The sequence below is a fragment of the Ranitomeya imitator genome, chromosome 1, assembly GCF_032444005.1.
Source record: "Ranitomeya imitator isolate aRanImi1 chromosome 1, aRanImi1.pri, whole genome shotgun sequence".
Taxonomy (NCBI): domain Eukaryota; kingdom Metazoa; phylum Chordata; class Amphibia; order Anura; family Dendrobatidae; genus Ranitomeya; species Ranitomeya imitator.
The window spans coordinates 428,002,294-428,019,009 of record NC_091282.1 but is presented as its reverse complement, the minus strand read 5'-3'; the positions used below and the strand labels follow the sequence as shown (position 1 = coordinate 428,019,009).

The 16,716-nt window shown below is 46.1% G+C and overlaps 1 protein-coding gene across 1 annotated transcript in view; it reads right to left on the bottom strand.

Moving 5' to 3' along the window:
• The window catches only part of ALDH1A1 (aldehyde dehydrogenase 1 family member A1), a 238,935-nt gene that overhangs the window by 173,000 nt on the left and 49,219 nt on the right, over positions 1-16,716 (bottom strand). The window lies entirely within an intron of this gene.

The following is a 16,716-nucleotide window of genomic DNA, read 5'->3' as shown; positions in this document are numbered from 1 at the left end:
AAATGTTAAAAAAACAGACAATGTGATTTTCAGGATTTTTTTTTCTCAGTTTTTCTCCCATAGTTGAGGTCTACCTATGATGTAAATTACAGACGCCTCTCATCTTTTTAAGTGGTGGAACTTGCACTATTGCTGACTGACTAAATACTTTTTTGCCCCACTGTATATCTTCCATATACGCTGAATACATGTGAGGAACGCCTGTTTGTTAGGGAATTCCCACATGTATTCAGCGTATTTGGAAGCCGTAAATCATGCAACTGAGGCGATGAAAACTATATCTCCGAGCAAAAGCAATTACTCAGAGGTCACCCGAGCACTCTCTCATCACTAGTTTTACCGCAAATACATTTTTTTTTAGCCCCAGATTTTATATTTTCACACTGGGAAATGGGTAAAAATGCTGCCAAAATGTGTTGCACAATTTCTTCTGAACTTGGCAATAACCCATATGTTGCGGTATAAAACTGCCTAGCCACACAGCAAGACTCTGTAAGGACGGAGCGCTATTTGACTCTTGGAGAGCAAATTATTATAAAATAGTTTCCAGAATCTATATAAAGAGCCCCTAAATGCCAGAAAAGCAGAATCCCCATCAAGTGACCGCAGTTTGCAAATTATACCTCTTTAGAAATGTATCTACAACTGTAGTGATGATTTTGACTCCATGGGTGTTTTCCAGAAACAGGCAGCATTGGATGTTGCTGAGTGAAAAATGCAAACTGCCATTGTAGTGACTAGTATGCTGTAGTGACTAGTACGTTGCAGTCAGCAGTACGTTATGCCCAGCCCGTGCTTCTGGATACATGCTGATAGGGCTGGAGGAACACACCGAGTAAATAGAGAGATGTTATTTGGTGCGTTCGCAGCCCAGGGTCCACCGTGCAGGAGAGAACCTGCTGCTGGCAAATGGTGGCCCTATATGGCGGTAGAAGCGAACTCTGTTACTTCACAGAGTTGCCTAAATAAAGCACTGTGTCCTGTTAACCTCACAGGAGTACACAGCGACTGCTGAGCAGATAGCAGTTTGTGGTTACGCAAACATACAATCTCCTCACCGGAGGAGCCAGTATTCTTGGGGCTTATTTCAGCCAGGGCCCTGAATCCATACACGCAATCTCCTCACCGGAGGTGCCGGTATTCTAGGGGCTTATTTCAGCCGGGTCCCTGAACACATAGACATGTAACCACACTGGCGCAAAGCACATAACTTAGATTTGATACTAGCGCATGGCCGTGTGGCCATGCAAACCTTTTATAGCTGCAGCAACTACAGGACCTTCCAAGAAGGACCAATGAGAGGCTGCCACAAAGCCTGAGGAACTTCAGGACCTTCCTGGAGAACCAATGGGTCTTGCTGCAGTATCTGAGCATGTGACCCTCGATCTCCAATGAGAGATCTTACCCTGGGCATGCTCAGAAGGGAAAAAGCAGGACTTAGTACCAAAAGCGTCTGCTCGCCGCTGCCCAGCACTGGCTTCAATGGCAGAAGCAGGAAAAGCAGCAGTAACCCTTTGCACAGAGTCAGACTGAGCGAGACGCTGGGACCGACGTCTCCGCTGAGCAGGCTCCACTGCAGCAGGAGAAGAATGAGAGACCGCAGCGGAGATGGCCCGAGATTCCCCCTGTGCAAAGGCGGGAACTCGACCCCTAACACATGCACCCATAAATTAGGCAGGCTCTCATCACTACAGAAATGCCAAACATGTGGATGATATATGTGGTTTAGGTACACTGGGGATCAGAAGGGAGGGGGCATTTGAATTTGAAAGTGCAGTTTTTCTGTTAATTTGGTGAGTAGCCATAACGCTTTTCCAGAGCCTTTGTACTAGCGGTAACGTGGAGGCCTCCTATATTTTTATATTTATCTATATATTAACAGATGACGGACCTGAGTGAGGACTTGCATTTTTTGTGGATTGAGTGGAAGCTTTTATTGGGAGCATTTTACATAACGTTTGGGATCACAGTTATCCGGCGCTCTACACTGAGCACTTATTTTTGGGTTTTTATCTCCATCTCTGAGTGATGTGACAGATGAAACCCCTGATCCATTCACTTTAATGAGGCAGCAGAGTTACTCTGGACTCTGTTTGGCCTCTGTTCAGCCTGCGCTTTTATGTATGACTAAAATGATGGACACCGCCGAATCACAGCGTCTCCATCTGCCTCATTATAGGTAATCTGCCATGGGTTCTGTCTGAATCACCTACTTCAGAGATATGCATGTAAACCACGTGTAAGCGCTCAGCGCAGTGCGCAGGATAAATGTGCACCGAGCCTTACTGGGATCTTTGGGAGGCAGAATGAAAAAATCAACAGCATGTGAAGAATTGGTTTTATTTATTTTTTACACCGTTTGTCATGCGGTATAAGTAATTTGGTGACTTTATTCTTCGAGTTAGTGCAATTACAGCGATACCAGATTTATATCTGTTTTTATGTTTGGCAGCTGTCACACACTAAAAGATGCTTTTTATTGCAAAAACATGTTTTTGCATCCATTCCCCATATTTTGAGAGCTATCATTTTTCCATATTTCAGCCGACAGAGTCGTGTGGCGTCATGTTTTTGCAGGTCTAGCTGACATTTTTATTGGTACCATTTTCGGGCACATGACATTTTTTGATCGCTTTCTATTCTGATTTTTGGGAGACAGAATGATCAAACATCAGGAATTCAGGAATGATTTTGCTTTTTTATTGACATTCCATGTGTATGTAGTAAAATAGATAAGGCAGTTTTATTCTTTGGTCAGTACGATTACAGCGATACCATATTTGTATTTTTTTTAACGTTTTAACACTTTTCACAATAAAAACTATTTTATAGAAAAAATAATTATTTTTGCATTGCTGTGTTCTGAAAGCTATAACTTTTTTATTTTTCCACTGTTGGAGCTGTAAGCAGCTTGCTTTTGAGGGACAAGATGACATTTTCATCGCTACCATTTTTTTTTATATGACTTTTTGATCACGTTTTATTCTGTGGCATGATGAAAAAGCAAAGGCTTTTGCTCCTTTTTTTTTACGGTGTGCACCGAAGGAGTGAACAAGTGTGACCGTTTGATATGTTGGCTCATTCCGGATGTGGTGATTAGAGTTGAGCGACTTTTACTTTTTCAGGATCGAGTCGGGTTTCGCGAAACCCGACTTTGTCAAAAGTCGGGTCGGGTGAAATCGGCCGACCGAAACACGAAACCCAATGCAAGTCAAAGGGGAATCAAAGTCGGCAGTGAGTGGAGGACAGGAAAACACCTACAGTGTCCATTTTAATGCCCAAAACATCAATTCTTATTTCTTAAGCTTGTCAGTTTTAATTTACTTTATAATAATAGTTAGGTATTGAAAACAGGGGGTCATTTGGCTAAAGTTGTGGGGGGGGGGGGGGGTAGGGCTGGCTCAAGATTTTCATGGGCCCAGGAAACGCGGAATACGTAACGGCGGTGGAGCAGGGAGAGGTAAGTATTTCAACTTTGCAAGTGCTGTGATCCTGAGCAAGCAGGGGAGGGCACTCGTTGGCACTTGGCACTGGCACAGGGCCCCTCATAGTACAGCGGTGTATTTGACGGCAGGTGGCGCCTCCCACTGCCAGAGACACTTTTGGGTACTATGAGGGGCCCTGTGCCAGTGACGTCGACAACGAATATGCCCCCCCACCTGATGAAGGAACCTGCACTTTCATCTGCATTTTCCTCTTTGTCCCGGTGTAAGGTGGTATAGTATGCGGGAAGGGGAACCTGACTTTCAGCAGGGTCAGATTCTGGCTGTGTAAAGTGCAAGGGGAATGTAGTGGTCTGGGTCAATGTATCAGCAGACTCATCTAGCAGTGGTTGGGCAATGGGCAGGATGAGAAGGAAACACAGATATAGGCCCAAATAATAAAGTAGGCTAAATGCAGTTCAAAATTGGTAACAAGACTAAACAGGCGGCATAGCTTTGTTCAGTGGAGAACAACTGTAATGAGTGGCGCAGACACAGTTAGTAGGCCCAAAATAAAAAAGTAGTCTAAATGCAGCTCAAAATTGGTAACAGGACTAAACAGGCGGCCTAGCTTTGTTCAGTGGAGGACAACTGTAATGAGTGGCGCAGACACGGTTAGTAGGCCCAAATGAAAAAGTAGGCTAAAAGCAGTTCAAAATTGGTAACAGGACTAAACAGTCGGCATAGCTAGGTACTGGGGTTGGCTCCTCTGCTGAGTAGCAGACAGTGGTAGTAGGCGCAAAGTATTAACTGGTCTAAATGGAAGCCAGGGCCCCTGTATATTTTAACTATCATCTATTATTTCAACAAATTTGTATTGGCAGTGCCATTGAAGGATTTAACAGCACAGACTACACAGTGGTGGAGCATGGAGAGGTAAGTATTGCAAGTGGTAGAGCACTGTTCGAGCTGGGAGGAACACTCTCTCGTGGGCGGTGGTACTGGCACAGGGCCCATCATATTACGACGGTATGTCTGACGTTGGTGGTGCACCACCACCGTCAGAGACACTTCATTGTACTATGAGGGACCCTGTGCCAGTGCCGTCGCCCAAAAGTGGGCGCACCCACATGTCCAGGCAAACGGCACTCGCACGGGTGCTAGCGCCAGGTGGTGACCACGGCCCTGTGGGGGGAGTCAGCCAATTTAGGCAGGTATAAAAATGGCCTATGGGGGACATTCAGCAGCTGCAAATGGCGGAATTGGAGAAGTCAGTAAGGGGAGGCCAAAAGCAAGACATTTTTCAGGCAAGCTACGTGTCAGCAGGAGAAGGTGGGGCAAAATAATTTGAAATCCATGATTGGTTCATTTTAATGAAGGTTAGATCAGCAACAATCTTGGTAGCCAGACGTGTCCTTTTTTTGGTAAGTATTGAACCAGCAGCACTGAAGACTCTTTCTGATAGCACAGTAGAAGCAGGGCAAGCGAGCTCCTGTAATGCATATTCTGCCAATTTAGGCCAGGTGTCTATTTTAGATGCCCAGTAATCAAAGGGGAATGATCTGTGAGGGAGAACATCGTTAAGGGAGGAAAAGCAGTTTGTAACCATACTGGACAAATGCTGTCTCCTGTCACTTTTAATCGATGCAGCACTACCTGTCGTGTCAGCGGTCATTGCGAAATCACTCCACAACCTGGTCATAAAACCCCTCTGTCCAATGCCACTTCGGATTTGTGCACCTCTAACAACTCTACCATGTTGCCCCCTACGGTTCGTGTGAGAACCATCACCGCCGCTGTGTGCTGGGAATGCCTAAACCAAACAGTCTACAAGAGTTGCTTGTTTGGTAGCCAATATTTGCTCAAGGTTCTCATGTGGCATGATATTTTGTAATTTTCCTTTATTTCGTGGCTCCAGGAGGCAGGCCAACCAGTAATCATCATCGGTCATCATTTTCATAATGCGGGGGTCTGTTGTGAATTCTGTTATCAAACTCCCTCCTGTGGTCATGAATGGTACTTCGGCGAGTTCTGTCCATGGACTGCCTCTGGTGGCTGTGAGTGGAGCTGCTGGTTCTGAGGTTCCTTCCACAGGTGACTTAGTTTATTCTTTGGCTGGCTGCTCTATTTAACTCCACTCAGATCGTTACTCCATGCCAGCTGTCAATGTTCTTGTACTGGTTCAGTTCGTTCTTGGATCTTTCTGGTGACCTGTCTACTCCAGCAGAAGCTAAGTCCCTGCTAGTTAATTATTTGTTCATTGTTTTCTTGTCCAGCTTTCTATCATGATTTTGCCTTGCTAGCTGGAAGCTCTGGGATGCAGAGTGGCACCTCCGCACCGTGAGTCGGTGCGGGGGTCTTTTTGCACACTCTGCGTGGTCTTTTTGTAGTTTTTGTGCTGGCCGCAAAGATACCTTTCCTATCCTCAGTCTGTTTAGTAAGTCTGGCCTCCTTTGCTGAAACCTGTTTCATTTCTGTGTTTGAGACTTTCATCTTAACTCACAGTCAATATATGTGGGGGGCTGCCTTTTCCTTTGGGGAATTTCTCTGAGGCAAGGTAGGCTTTATTTTCTATCTCTAGGGCTAGTTAGCTCTTAGGCTGTGAAGAGGCGTCTAGGCAGAGTTAGGTACGCTCCACGGTTATTTCTAGTGTGTGTGATAGGATTAGGGGTTGCGGTCAGCAGAGCTCCCACTTCCCAGAGCTTGTCCTGTTATAGTTTAACCATCAGGTCTTTCCGGGTGCTCCTAACCACCAGGTCCATAACAGTACAGCTGGCCCAAAGTGTTAATGCATCTCAATAGAGGGATAAGAGAAGTTCTGAGACCATTTTTTTTTCTCTGCAGTGTGTTTTGTCTTTCTTTTCCCCTTAACCTCTGGGTGGTTCAGGACACAGGTGTAGATATGGACATTCAAGGTCTGTCCTCTTGTGTGGATCATCTCACTGCAAGGGTACAAAACATTCAAGATTTTGTGGTTCAGAATTTGATGTTAGAGCCTAGAATTCCAATCCCTGATTTGTTTTCTGGGGATAGATCTAATTTCCTGAATTTCAAAAATAATTGTAAACTGTTTCTTGCTTTGAAACCCCGCTCCTCTGGTGACCCCGTTCAACAAGTAAAGATCATTATTTCTTTGTTGCGTGGTGACCCTCAAGACTGGACATTTTCCCTTGCGCCAGGAGATCCTGCATTGCGTGATGTAGATGCGTTTTTTCTGGCGCTTGGATTGCTTTATGATGAACCAAATTCAGTGGATCAGGCAGAGAAAATCTTGCTGGCTTTGTGTCAGGGTCAGGATGAAGCGGAGGTATATTGTCAGAAGTTTAGAAAGTGGTCTGTGCTTACTCAGTGGAATGAGTGTGCCCTGGCGGCAATTTTCAGAAAGGGTCTTTCTGAAGCCCTTAAGGATGTCATGGTGGGATTTCCCACGCCTGCTGGTCTGAATGAGTCTATGTCCTTGGCCATTCAGATCGATCGGCGCTTGCGTGAGCGCAAAGCTGTGCACCATTTGGCGGTATTCTCTGAGCATAGGCCTGAGCCTATGCAATGTGATAGGACTTTGACCAGAGCTGAACGGCAAGAACACAGACGTCAGAATGGGCTGTGTTTTTACTGTGGTGATTCCACTCATGCTATCTCTGATTGTCCTAAGCGCACTAAGCGGTTCGCCAGGTCTGCCACCATTGGTATGGTACAGTCTAAATTTCTTTTGTCCGTTACTCTGATTTGCTCTTTGTCGTCCTATTCTGTTATGGCAATTGTGGATTCAGGCGCTGCCCTGAATTTGATGGACTTGGATTTTGCCAGGCGCTGTGGTTTTTTCTTGGAGCCCTTGCAGTATCCTATTCCATTGAAAGGAATTGATGCTACGCCTTTGGCCAAGAATAAGCCTCAGTACTGGACTCAATTGACCATGTGCATGGCTCCTGCACATCAGGAGGATATTCGCTTTTTGGTGTTGCATAATCTGCATGATGTGGTTGTTTTGGGGTTGCCATGGCTACAGGTCCATAATCCAGTATTGGATTGGAAATCAATGTCTGTGTCCAGCTGGGGTTGTCAAGGGGTACATAGTGATGTTCCATTGCTGTCAATTTCGTCTTCCACTCCTTCTGAAGTCCCTGAGTTTTTGTCGGATTACCAGGATGTATTTGATGAGCCCAAATCCAGTGCCCTACCTCCTCATAGGGATTGTGATTGTGCTATTAATTTGATTCCTGGTAGTAAGTTTCCTAAGGGCCGACTGTTCAATTTATCTGTGCCAGAGCATGCCGCTATGCGGAGTTATATAAAGGAATCTTTGGAGAAAGGGCATATTCGCCCGTAGTCATCACCGTTGGGAGCAGGGTTCTTTTTTGTGGCCAAGAAGGATGGTTCTTTGAGACCTTGTATTGATTACCGCCTTCTTAATAACATCACGGTCAAATTTCAGTACCCTTTGCCGCTGCTGTCTGATTTGTTTGCTCGGATTAAGGGGGCTAGTTGGTTCACCAAGATAGATCTTCGAGGGTCATATAATCTTGTGCGCATTAAACAGGGCGATGAATGGAAAACAGCATTTAATACGCCCGAGGGCCATTTTGAGTACCTGGTGATGCCATTCGGGCTTTCTAATGCTCCATCTGTGTTTCAGTCCTTTATGCATGACATCTTCCGAAGGTACCTGGATAGATTCATGATTGTATATTTGGATGATATTTTGGTCTTTTCGGATGATTGGGAGTCTCATGTGAAGCAGGTCAGAATGGTGTTCCAGGTCCTTCGTGCGAATTCCTTGTTTGTGAAGGGGTCAAAATGTCTCTTTGGAGTTCAGAAGGTTTCATTTTTGGGTTTCATTTTTTCCCCTTCTACTATCGAGATGGACCCTGTTAAAGTTCAGGCTATTTATGATTGGACTCAGCCGACATCTGTGAAGAGCCTACAGAAGTTCCTGGGCTTTGCTAATTTTTACCGTCGCTTCATCGCTAATTTTTCTAGTGTTGCTAAACCGTTGACTGATTTGACCAAGAAAGGTGCTGATGTGGTCAATTGGTCCTCTGCGGCCATAGAGGCTTTTCAAGAGTTGAAGCGTCGTTTTTCTTCTGCCCCTGTGTTGTGCCAGCCAGATGTTTCGCTCCCGTTTCAGGTCGAGGTTGATGCTTCTGAGATTGGCGCAGGGGCTGTTTTGTCTCAAAGAAGTTCTGATGGCTCAGTGATGAAACCATGTGCCTTCTTTTCTAGAAAGTTCTCGCCTGCTGAGCGCAATTATGATCTTGGCAATCGAGAGTTGTTGGCCATGAAGTGGGCGTTCGAGGAGTGGCGACATTGGCTTGAAGGAGCCAAGCATCGCGTGGTGGTCTTGACGGATCACAAGTATTTGACTTATCTCGAGTCTGCCAAACGGTTGAATCCTAGACAGGCTCGATGGTTGCTATTTTTCTCCCGTTTTGATTTTGTGGTTTCGTACCTTCCGGGCTCTAAGAATGTGAAGGCTGATGCCCTTTCAAGGAGTTTTGTGCCTGACTCTCCAGGTGTTCCTGAGGCGGCGGGTATTCTCAAAGAGGGGGTAATTTTGTCTGCCATCTCCCCTGATTTGCGGCGGGTGTAGCAGAAGTTTCAGGCTGATAGACCTGACCGTTGTCCAGCGGAGAAACTGTTTGTCCCTGATAGATGGACTAGTAGATTTATCTCTGAGGTTCATTTTTCGGTGTTGGCTGGTCATCCTGGAATCTTTGGTAGCAGAGATTTGGTGGCTAGATCCTTTTGGTGGCCTTCTTTGTCACGGGATGTGCGTTCTTTTGGGCAGTCCTGTGTGATTTGTGCTCGGGCTAAGCCCTGCTGTTCTCGTGCCAGTGGGTTGCTTTTGCCCTTGCCGGTCCCGAAGAGGCCCTGGACGCATATTTCCATGGATTTTATTTCAGATCTCCATGTCTCTCAAAGGATGTCGGTCATTTGGGTGGTTTGTGATCGCTTCTCTAAGATGGTCCATTTGATACCCTTGTCTAAATTGCCTTCCTCCTCTGATTTGGTGCCATTATTTTTCAAGCATGTGGTTCGTTTGCATGGCATTCCGGAGAACATCGTCTCGGACAGAGGTTCCCAGTTTGTTTTGAGGTTTTGGCGGTCCTTTTGTGCTAAGATGGGCATTGATTTGTCTTTTTCTTCGGCCTTCCATCCTCAGACAAATGGTCAAACCGAACAAACTAATCAGACTTTGGAAACATATCTGAGATGCTTTGTGTCTGCTGATCAGGATGATTGGGTGTCCTTCTTGCCTTTGGCTGAGTTCGCCCTTAATAATCGGGCCAGCTCGGCTACTTTGGTTTCGCCTTTTTTCTGTAATTCTGGTTTCCATCCTCGTTTCTCTTCAGGGCAGGTTGAGCCTTTGGACTTTCCTGGTGTGTATTCTGTGGTGGACAGGTTGCAGCAGATTTGGACTCATGTGGTGGACAATTTGACATTGTCCCAGGAGAAGGCTCAACGTTTCGCTAACCGCCGGCGCTGTGTTGGTCCCCGACTTCGTGTTGGGGATTTGGTTTGGTTGTCGTCTCGTTATATTCCTATGAAGGTTTCCTCTCCTAAGTTTAAGCCTTGTTTCATTGGTTCGTATAAGATTTCTGAAGTTCTCAATCCTGTGTCATTTCGTTTGGCCCTTCAAGTTTCTTTTGCCATCCATAATGTGTTCCATAGGTCGTTATTGCGGAGATACGTGGCGCCTATGGTTCACTCCGTTGATCCTCCTGCCCCGGTGTTGGTCGAGGGGGAGTTGGAGTATGTGGTGGAGAAGATTTTAGATTCTCGTATTTCGAGACGGAAACTCCAGTACCTGGTCAAGTGGAAGGGTTATGGTCAGGAAGATAATTCCTGGGTTTTTGCCTTTGATGTTCATGCTGCCGATCTAGTTTGTGCCTTTCATTTGGCTCGTCCTGATCGGCCTGGGGGCTCTGGTGAGGGTTCGGTGATCCCTCCTCAAGGGGGGGTACTGTTGTGAATTCTGTTATCAAACTCCCTCCTGTGGTCATGTATGGTACTTCGGCGAGTTCTGTCCATGGACTCCCTCTGGTGGCTGTGAGTGAAGCTGCTGGTTCTGAGGTTCCTTCCACAGGTGACTTAGTTTATTCTTTGGCTGGCTGCTCTATTTAACTCCACTCAGATCGTTACTCCATGCCAGCTGTCAATGTTCTTGTACTGGTTCAGTTCGTTCTTGGATCTTTCTGGTGACCTGTCTACTCCAGCAGAAGCTAAGTCCCTGCTAGTTAATTATTTGTTCATTGTTTTCTTGTCCAGCTTGCTATCATGATTTTGCCTTGCTAGCTGGAAGCTCTGGGATGCAGAGTGGCACCTCCGCACCGTGAGTCGGTGCGGGGGTCTTTTTGCACACTCTGCGTGGTCTTTTTGTAGTTTTTGTGCTGGCCGCAAAGATACCTTTCCTATCCTCAGTCTGTTTAGTAAGTCTGGCCTCCTTTGCTGAAACCTGTTTCATTTCTGTGTTTGTGACTTTCATCTTAACTCACAGTCAATATATGTGGGGGGCTGCCTTTTCCTTTGGGGAATTTCTCTGAGGCAAGGTAGGCTTTATTTTCTATCTCTAGGGCTAGTTAGCTCTTAGGCTGTGAAGAGGCGTCTAGGCAGAGTTAGGTACGCTCCACGGATATTTCTAGTGTGTGTGATAGGATTAGGGGTTGCGGTCAGCAGAGCTCCCACTTCCCAGAGCTTGTCCTGTGATAGTTTAACCATCAGGTCTTTCCGGGTGCCCCTAACCACCATGTCCATAACAGGGGTCCCCTTTTAGGATACGCAAGGCATACTCAGCCATGTGGGCCAATGTTCCAGGTGTCAATTCACTGATTGTGCTGGGTTGAGGAGCACTTTCTTGCAAATCAACATCACTATGAATATGTTCTCTTCAACATATTCATTAATGATCTGGTAGAAGGTTTACACAGTAAAATATCGATATTTGCAGATGATACAAAACTATGTAAAGCAGTTAATACAAGAGAAGATAGTATTCTGCTACAAATGGATCTGGATAAGTTGGAAACTTGGGCTGAAAGGTGGCAGATGAGGTTTAACAATGATAAATGTAAGGTTATACACATGGGAAGAAGGAATCAATATCACCATTACACACTGAATGGGAAACCACTGGGTAAATCTGACAGGGAGAAGGACTTGGGGATCCTAGTTAATGATAAACTTACCTGGAGCAGCCAGTGCCAGGCAGCAGTTGCCAAGGCAAACAGGATCATGGGGTGCATTAAAAGAGGTCTGGATACACATGATGAGAGCATTATACTGCCTCTGTACAAATCCCTAGTTAGATCGCACATGGAGTACTGTGTCCAGTTTTGGGCACCGGTGCTCAGGAAGGATATAATGGAACTAGAGAGAGTACAAAGGAGGGCAACAAAATTAATAAAGGGGATGGGAGAACTACAATACCCAGATAGATTAGCGAAATTAGGATTATTTAGTCTAGAAAAAAGACGACTGAGGGGCGATCTAATAACCATGTATAAGTATATAAGGGGACAATACAAATATCTCGCTGAGGATCTGTTTATACCAAGGAAGGTGACGGGCACAAGGGGGCATTCTTTGCATCTGGAGGAGAGAAGGTTTTTCCACCAACATAGAAGAGGATTCTTTACTGTTAGGGCAGTGAGAATCTGGAATTGCTTGCCTGAGGAGGTGGTGATGGCGAACTCAGTCGAGGGGTTCAAGAGAGGCCTGGATGTCTTCCTGGAGCAGAACAATATTGTATCATACAATTAGGTTCTGTAGAAGGACGTAGATCTGGGGATTTATTATGATGGAATATAGGCTGAACTGGATGGACAAATGTCTTTTTCGGCCTTACTAACTATGTTACTATGTTACTATGTTACTTGTGTCCCACAAAAACCCTGTACCTGACCTTGCAACGCCACCAGTTTCTACTGCCCCCTGTGAAGCATCCTCCTCCCATAAATATTCATCCCCATCATCCTTCTCCTCCTCCTCTTCATCCGCCACCTCATCCAGGAGAGTTCCCTGAGCAGACAATGGCTGACTGTCATCAAGACTTCCATCCTCCTCGGCTGCAGATGCCAGCTCCTTAATGTGCGTCAAACTTTGCATCAGCAGACGCATTAGTGGGATGCTCATGCTTATGATGGCGTCGTCTGCACTTACCAGCCGTGTGCATTCCTCAAAACACTGAAGGACTTGACAGAGGTCTTGAAGCTTCGACCACTGCACACCAGACAACTCCATGTCTGCCATCCAACTGCCTGCTCGTGTATGTGTATCCTCCCACAAATTAATTACAGCACACCTATGTTCGCCCAGCCTCTGAACCATGTGCAGTGTGGAGTTCCACCTTGTTGCAACATCGATTATTAGGCGGTGCTGGGGAAGATTCAGCTATCGCTGATTGTTCAGCATACGGCTGGAGTGTACAGGCGACCGGCGGATGTGCGAGCAAAGTCTTCGCACCTTCAGGAGCAGAGCTGGTAACTCTGGATAATTTTTGAGGAAGCACTGCACCACCAGGTTCAAGGTATGAGCCAGGCAAGGTATGTGTTTAAGTTCTCAAAGCGCTATGGCAGCCATAAAATTCCTTCTGTTATCACTGACTACCTTGCCTGCATCAAGATGTACACTGCCCTGCCATGACTGAGTTTGTTGCTGCAGGTACTCGGCCAGTACTTCTGCAGTGTGTCTGTTATCGCCCAAACACTTCATTTCTAACACAGCCTGCTGACGCTTACCACTAGCTGTTCGATAATGGGACACCTTGTGTGCAACACTGGCAGTTGCGGATGGAGTGATCATGCGACTGCGCTCTGTGGACGAGCTTTCGTTTCTGGAGGAGGAGGGGTGGTGTGCGCCTCCAGCCAACTGTTTTCTAGACCATGGGCTAGGCAGAACTGTCCCATTCTGGCTGTCCCCTGGGGACCCTGCATCCACCACATTAACCCAGTGAGCCATGATGGACACGTAATGTCCCTGGCCATGCCCACTGGTCCATGCATCTGTTGTGAGGTGCTCCTTTCTACTGACTGATTGCCTCAGTGCATGGACAATGCGGTCTTTGACATGCTGGTGGAGGGCTGGGATGGCTTTTCTTACAAAGAAGTGTCGACTGGGTAGGTCATAGCGTGGTACTGCGTAGGCCATCAGGGCTTTGAAAGCTTGACTTTCAACCAACCGGTAGGGCATCATCTCTAACGAGATTAGTCTAGCAATGTGGGCGTTCAAACCCTGTGTACGCGGATGAGAGGATGAGTACTTTCTTTTCCTAACGAGAGTCTCTTGTAGGGTGAGCTGGACTGGAGAGGTGCATATGGTGGAACTAGCGGTGGTGGTGGTGGTGGACAAGGCGGATTGAGAGAGGGTTGGTGATGGTATTCTCGATGTTAGCCTACATACAGTGTTTCCTACCAATAACCTTGTGATTCCCTGACTGCTTTGGCCTTGCAACGATACCTCCACATTTGCTGCTGGTGGTGTCCTAACCGGTGGGCTTACAGTGAGGGAAGCAATGTAGGGTTGCTGACTACCTTCATTCTGAGCAGGTGCACCAACGGTACGGGGCGTTTGGTAGTTAGTCCAGGCTTGCAAGTGCATGCTGGTTAAATGTCTAAGCATGCACGCTGTATTTAAATTTTGAAGATTCTTCCCACTGCTAAAGGTCTTTGAGCATTTCTTACAGATAACTTTTGACGGATCATTCGGATCTTGGTTAAAAAATTGCCACAATGCACTCTTCCTACTATGGAATACATTTTCAGGCATTGCACGCTGTGCTACTTTCACCGAATGGTCACGCTGTCCTAAAACTGTTTTTGTTTTTGACAAACATTTTTGGCCTGATATGGGCCTGCCAGATGACAGCTGTTGCGATGTAGATGGCTGCTGCGGATCATCCTCCTCTGCTTCAGAGCTACTGGCAGCGGCACCCTCTTCCCCCAATGGCTGCCAATCTGGGTCAACAACTGGGTCATCTATCACCTCCTCTTCAATGTCATGTGCACCTTCCTCTGTATCACCGTGTAAGGTGCTATAGCGTTCGGGACGGGGCACCATAGTCTCATCAGGGTCAGATTCTATCTCAGTACACTGCGAGGGCAATATAGTGATCTGAGCCAATGGAACAGCATTATAATCTAGCTGTGGCTGTGCATCAGTGCACTCCATGTCCGATTCATCTTGTAATGGGCAGTTAACAATTTCCCATTCTAACCCAGGCACAGTATGTGTAAAGAGCTCCATGGAATAACCTGTAGTGTCGCCTGACGCATCCTTCACTTTTGGTTTGGGTGAAGGACACAAGGAAACGTCTTGTTCCTGACCGGGAGCATCCACTGACGACTGGCTGCTTTTATATTTGGAACTTCCTTCAGAGGAGGCGAAAGAGCTAGAGGCTGAGTCTGCAAGGAAAGCCAAAACTTTTTCCTGCTGCTCTGGCTTTAAAAGCCGTTTCCCTACTCCCAGATAAGGGAGCCTTCAAGGTCTTTTGTAGCCAGACGATGACGCTGGCTCAACACCTCCAGCCTTAGGTGCTATTGTGCTTTTGCCACTACCACCAGATGCACCACCACCACCATCAGTACCAGCTGGCAACCACCGGCCACGGCCTCTTCCACGAGACTTCCTCCTTTTTTGGAAAATCTAACCAAAATAACAACCGCTATATGGTACTGTAAAACAAGGTAGAAGGTGTATATAAACATGTTGAGATTTTAAATCTCCCTTTTTTTTGGGAGACTGAACAAAAAATCAGGCCCTGTGCAAAAAACAACACAATGTAAGTGGCTGGCTGATATACGACACACTAACAGGACAGAAGTATATCCACTTTGTGAGAATTTGAATCTCCCCTTTTTTTTTGGGAGACTGAACCACAACTTAGGCCCAGTGTATATAACAACGCAATCTAAGTGGCAGAAAGTGGCTGGCTGATATACGACAAACTAAAAGGACAGAAGTATATCCACTTTGTGAGAATTTGAATCTCCCCTTTTTTGGGGGAGACTGAACCACAACTTAGGCCCAGTGTATATAACAACACAATGTAAGTGGCAGAAAGTGGCTGGCTGATATACCACAAACTAACAAGACTGAAATATATCCACTTTGTGATCATTTGAATCTCACTTTTTTTGGGGGGAGACTAAACCAAACCTCAGGCCCTGTGCATAAAACAACACAATGTAAGTGGCAGAAAGTGGCTGGCTGATATACCACAAACTAACAAGACTGAAATATATCCACTTTGTGATAATTTGAATGTCACTTTTTTTGGGGGGGAGACTAAACCAAACCTCTAGCCCTGTGCATAAAACAACACAATTTAAGTGGCAGAAAGTGGCTGGCTGATATACCACAAACTAACAGGACTGAAATATATCCACTTTGTGATAATTTGAATCTCACTTTTTTTGGGGGGGAGACTAAACCAAACCTCTGGCCCTGTGCATAAAACAACACAATTTAAGTGGCAGAAAGTGGCTGGCTGATATACCACAAACTAACAGGACTGAAATATATCCACTTTGTGATAATTTGAATCTCACTTTTTTGGAGGGAGACTAAACCAAAACTCAGGCCCTGTGCATAAAACAACACAATGTAAGTGACAGAAAGTGGCTGGCTGACATATGACAAACTAACAGGACAGAAGTACAGTATATCCACTTTGTGAGGATTTGAATCTCACTTTTTTTTGGAGGGGGAGACTGAACCACAACTCAAGCCCAGTGTATAAAACAACACAATGTAAGTGGCAGAAAGTGGCTGGAAGATATATGAAAAAATACAAGGACTGTAGTACAATTTCAATCTCCCTACAATGATCTCAGGACAAGTATGGCAGCAATAAAAAGGACTGCTGCACACAAAAGTGTGGTCAAATAAACAAGATAACTGTGCAGAAAGGAACAACAGGATTTCTGCTTTTAACCCCTTAGCGACCGCCGATACGCCTTTTAACGGCGGCCGCTAAGGGTACTTAAACCACAGCGCCGTTAATTAACGGCGCTGTGGAAAAAGTCCATAGCGCCCCCCAGAGGCCGATTTTCTCCGGGGTCTCGGCTGCCGAGGGTAGCCGAGACCCCAGAGAACATGATTCGGGGGGTTTTTAACCCACCCCGCATTTGCGATCGCCGGTAATTAACCGTTTACCGGCGATCGCAAAAAAAAAAAAAAGCGATCTCTTTTTAATTTCTCTGTCCTCCGATGTGATCGCACATCGGAGGACAGAGAAAAGGGGTCCCAGGTGGCCCCCCAATACTCACCTAGCTCCCCCGATGCTCCTCGTGTCTCCCGG